We start from the raw sequence: 5,000 nt of genomic DNA, 5'->3' as shown, positions 1-5,000 counted from the left end.
GATAAAGGGATCGGGGAGCTCAGGAATGTGGGGGTAAATGAGGAAACCCCTAAAAAGTAAGCTTCCGGTGAAGGTTTTTAACGTCAGTATTTCGCGGTATTTCGCTGTGGTTTGCGCAAAGACTCATTTGAGACTCAGGTCTTCGCTGGCTTGCATCTTGAAAACGAACAGACCGCCTGACAGCGCAAATTACGGCGCAACAAAATACAAGATACTCACCAGCTAGAGCAGGGCCGCTTGCCAAGAATAGAGAAGTTAACATCATCTCCCAACCTAGAACGGCTGCGGTCTTATGAGGAGAAACAGTGAGTAAAAGGAAGTTTAAAGTAGTGAAGAAGAAACCATCACTGAGCCCGTAGACAACAATATAGATGATCACCTTTGTATACGTGGTTCCCAGTGTCACTAAAACTGTACTCAATCCAGCAATGCACTCAGCCGCTTGAAAAACGTGAAAGGGGTTCACTCTTGGGTGACTGCACAAAAAGCCAGCCAGTAGACGACCAATTGCGGAGCACAAACCGTAATAAATTAGCAACTCTGATGCTCTCTTCGGTGAAAAGCCCAGGTCCTCAGAAAAGCGAATCTAAGAGAGACCAAGGAAAATTCAAAACAAAGGTCTGTTTGCTTTAAATTGAATTATGAATAGCCTGAGAATACAAACAAACAAATAAATAAAGGAAAGAACGAATGAATAAAAAAATAAATGCAATGAGAAAGATTGGGAAAAATGTTGAAACCATGTAATTCATGCAATTCATTCAGTTGTTGGGTAGCCATATTGATTTACTGAATCAAAGGAAATAATTCTTTCAAAATAAACATTATTGGGAGTTGTTGGTTCTGCAGATGTTGGATGGTGGTGGCAGTTATGTGCAAATGGACGTTACGACTCCTTTATGTAAGGACGTGCAGTGTTAATGCATGTTAATGCGTTGCTATCTCCATAGAGACCATATGCAATGTGCTCGCGTGGCCCCAACAATAACGTCATTTTGATTGGCCATAAAAAGATACGCGCAAAGGTTGAGTCATAGGGCTTCTATGGGAGAGGAAATCTCCTCCTCTTGGTAAGGTAGGTAAAGTCTGCTTACGAGCCAAGTGGCCCATAAGGCGGGAGCTTATCCCGGTTTCTGAAGCTTGAAGCAACTAGGAGTATTTCTATTCCCCCCTGGATGGGATGCTAGTCCATCGCATGGCTACCCCCAGCATTAAATTCGCCAGTACCCATTTATACACTTGGGTGGAGAAAAGAGTGATCGAAGTGTCTTGATCAAGAACACAACACAATGTCTCCGGCCAGGGCCCAAACCCGGACCACTCGCTCCGGAGTCGAGCTCACCAGCCATGAGGCCACTGTCCCCCCCCCCCCCGCCGCCCCCTACACTTGGCACTTGGCCTCCTGGTTAAGTTCAGTCATCTGCCTCTGTTTAAACTTCTTGTCCTCGGAAATCAGTGAAATAGCTAGTGGCCATGACAAAAAAATGAATTTAAAAAACTGACTGAAAAGGGCTCATTAGCCAATACATCCCAATTGTACGTTTTAATGTTTGAAGGCAACAGCACTGTTAGATTATCTGGTAAATCAGTTTCAGGGATAGGTAACTAAGAAATACAATTATTCGTTATTCAATGCTGGTCTAAGCTGGTTAGAAAAGGATAGACATAAGTTGTATCGAGCAAATTTGTTTTTGAAAAGGACAAGGCTAATAAACTTGTGGCCCTCATTCACACCAGACGTCCGGGCTACAACTGACAACATCTGGAAGTCCGTTCCCGGGGCCCCCTTACTTTGGTACTTAAGTATATATTCTGGTAAAAATTGCGGCTAAATTTTTTTTTGGGTTCACACACTCAAAAAAACCGGACCCCACCGCCCCCCTTAGCTCAAGGTCTGGATCCGCTACTGTATTGTGTGGGATCTTTAACGTCCCGCCGAATTTCCAGTAAGAAGAAGTGTTGTGAGAGGTGGGCTACGGTTTATGGACTTCTCCGAAAGACTTACAAGTCTAACTATTTGCATATGTCATCACAAAGGCAGCTCTTTTTCCTCAGTTGAACTCACGACCTCCCGCACGATTTCCCACGGCTGTCCAATGCTCGACAAACTGGGAGTACCGGTCAGCGTGTGCTTAATTACGGTTAATTAAGTCGGAAGGGCACTTTGTGTCCTTCATATTGCTTAGTACACTTTGGCACTTAATTCTTGGTTTGCACTCACGTGATCAGAGTGCCATGTTGGTGTACTAAACAAGGGCAAAATGTAGCTCGCATTTATCATAATAACCTATTGGTATTAATTTTCACGTCGCTTTAATTTCGCGATTTTCGCGATTTAAAAAAAATCGCGAACTTCAAGCGACGCAAAAAAAAATTCCCGCGAAATTAATGTCGCAAAATTTAATACCCTCCTATATTTCTAGTTTTTTCAATTTAATGAAGAAACACGCCTACATATAATGTGTGCAAGCTATAATGTGAAAGGATAATGTGTGAAGAAAACAGTGATGAAAAAGAAAAGATGAAGAAAACAGTTTAACAATCAAATCTCACTATCTGTTGCTTTAAACCTCTTCATCTGGTACAGATGCGGTTTCTATAGTTTAATTTGGTTTTGTTATGAGTTGATCATTTTCAGCAATAAGAAGTGTAAAAGAATAATAAAATTCTCGAAATATGTTTTCTTTTTCATTTTCGCGAAAATTAATTCCCTAAGAAAATAGTTTTGCACCCAAATCGCTAAAATAAAGACCCGCGAAATATGCTGACCTTTTTTTCGCGAAATTAAGTGCCCGCGAAAATTAGTACCAATAAGGTAATAGCCCCAATTTCCCGAAAGACGTTTTCGCTATTGTTCAGTACACCAACACTGCCCCCAATGACGTCATTTTGGCACTTAGTTCTTGGTTTGCACTCACGTGATCAGACGTCCGTGTTGGTGTAAAAAACAAGAGCAAAATGTACCTCGCGTTTAGCCATAATAATAGCGCCAAATTCCCAAAAGACTTTTTGGCTATTGTTCAGTAGACCAACACTGCCACCAATGACGTCATGTGCAAGCCAAGGATTAAATGATTCTGGCATTTATGAGGACGGTTAGTGGACACTGATTTGCTAACAGTCCGTTTCATCAGGATGGCCTCCTGGTTTCATCAGGAACCCATTAGTAGGAGCCTCCATATGCAGTAGATCATTGAGTCAACCTTTGCGCGTATCTTTCTATTTTTAGAACGAACTCTTGAGCAGGAGACTCCCAATTACATAAATTTACATCAATTTGCACGATTTAAATACAGTTTTACTGCTTTATTTGTCTTCGTCAGACTGACTTTACTCTGATTGGCCTATTAAAAGCCGAGGAAGTCGTGGCGTTCTAAAAATAGAAAGATACGCACAAAGGTTGACTCATAAGGGTGTGTATGAGAGAGGAAAGCTCCTACTCATGGGCTCCTGGTTTCATCAGTTTTCACTAAGCCTAGTTTCACTTACCAGGTGAATCTGAGGGACAAAATAGCCAAACTCCACCACGCATACACAACTGATGAAAACGATCACCGGAGGTTCTTTCCATACCGAGAAATCAAGTACTGATTTTATTTTCGTGATAATATTTTCATCTTTTCTATTTTCACTGGAATCTCTTTTCATTAGGTTGCCTTTGACTTCATCTGTCTCCACGTTGGGGTCAAAGGTTACTGAAAGTGAGCACGTGAAAAGAGCAACTCCGGCCATTATGCGCCAGGTCGCCTGCCAACCTGTCACCGTTCTAAGGGGCCTCTAGTGTGGGACCTAAAATGAGTACACCACCCCCACGCCCTGCGGTGAGTACAACGGTGGCTAAAGACTGTCGCTTCTTAAAGTACTGGCTCAATACTACCAGCCCCACGGAAAATGTGCAACTGCAACCCACAGCAAACAGAAAACTGTAAGTGAAGAAGAGAACAAAAATGTTCTCAACAAATGAACTAGCTATCAAGCCCATGGCACAGAATACTCCTCCGATCACAGTCGTGATGCGACAGCCAAATCGAGAGAAGAGAGCAGTCGAAAAATGGCCGGTGAAGAAGGTCAATGCTATGGCAACGGAACCAAGGCATGCTATAATCAGACAAAAAGAAAAAAAAACTTCATGGCGGTCTTTCTTAAACAAAATTCGCTAATAAAAAAGCGGAACTTTAGGAACAGGTCTTAAAACTGCCAGAATATGAATGTTACGTCAATTAAGACATCCGGTTTTAAGATATAAGTTTCAATAGTGTTTACCGCGGTGTCTAGCGAAATTCTGATACAAAGAGCTTGATAGAGTACTAGTTAGCATTCTTTTAATCGTTGGCAAATTATCCCTTGTTGCCTCGTTCAAGGTTAACTATTCTTTTGAATTTTAAGTTTAAGAACGAGGCAAAAGGGCCAATTTGCAAGCAAACAAACGAACACTAAAATGGCGGCCATTTTGAAATAAGGTGTATGAGGTTTAACTGTCGTTAGTGCCAGTCTCCGATGTAGTTGACAAAATTGGATCAAAACTGACGAGATTATTGGAAATCGGTACCAAGCTATGGCAAATTAAGCTTTTGACATAACGCCCACTAATTTACCTACCTGCAGTTTCTCTGGATGACTTGAAATAATCCATAAACACTGGCAGGAAAACTCCAAAGCTAAAAAGAAACCCGAGCGATGAAATCCAAGTCATCGTAGCACAAGCACAGCCTGACCAGCCATGACCACAGACTGTCACGTTTACGAGGAGGACCGGTGGAGCAAAACAACTGAGAAATGGCCATAAATTTTACGGTGACTTGTGTTGAATGCTTTAGATCTTGAGTATGGACGCTTTGGCGCGGATGGATTTTGTGTTCAATGAATACTCGAGAATACTCGGTTTGTTTTGGAGTCGGGTGAATCACGGGTGAAAACTACTCCTGCTTTTCACTCGTGATTCGGATTTCGTTACATACAGAGCGGCCAATGAAACTGTACATCAACAGTTCAAATGAAGC

The 5,000-nt window shown here is 42.0% G+C and overlaps 1 pseudogene; it reads right to left on the bottom strand.

The window, feature by feature from the left end:
* LOC138025926 (monocarboxylate transporter 10-like) overlaps nt 1-5,000 on the bottom strand; it is a 6,773-nt pseudogene that overhangs the window by 1,565 nt on the left and 208 nt on the right.

This window comes from Montipora capricornis, chromosome 12, assembly GCF_036669925.1.
Source record: "Montipora capricornis isolate CH-2021 chromosome 12, ASM3666992v2, whole genome shotgun sequence".
Lineage (NCBI taxonomy): Eukaryota > Metazoa > Cnidaria > Anthozoa > Scleractinia > Acroporidae > Montipora > Montipora capricornis.
Note: the sequence above shows the minus strand (reverse complement) of the source record. Positions and strands in the feature narration are given on the sequence as shown.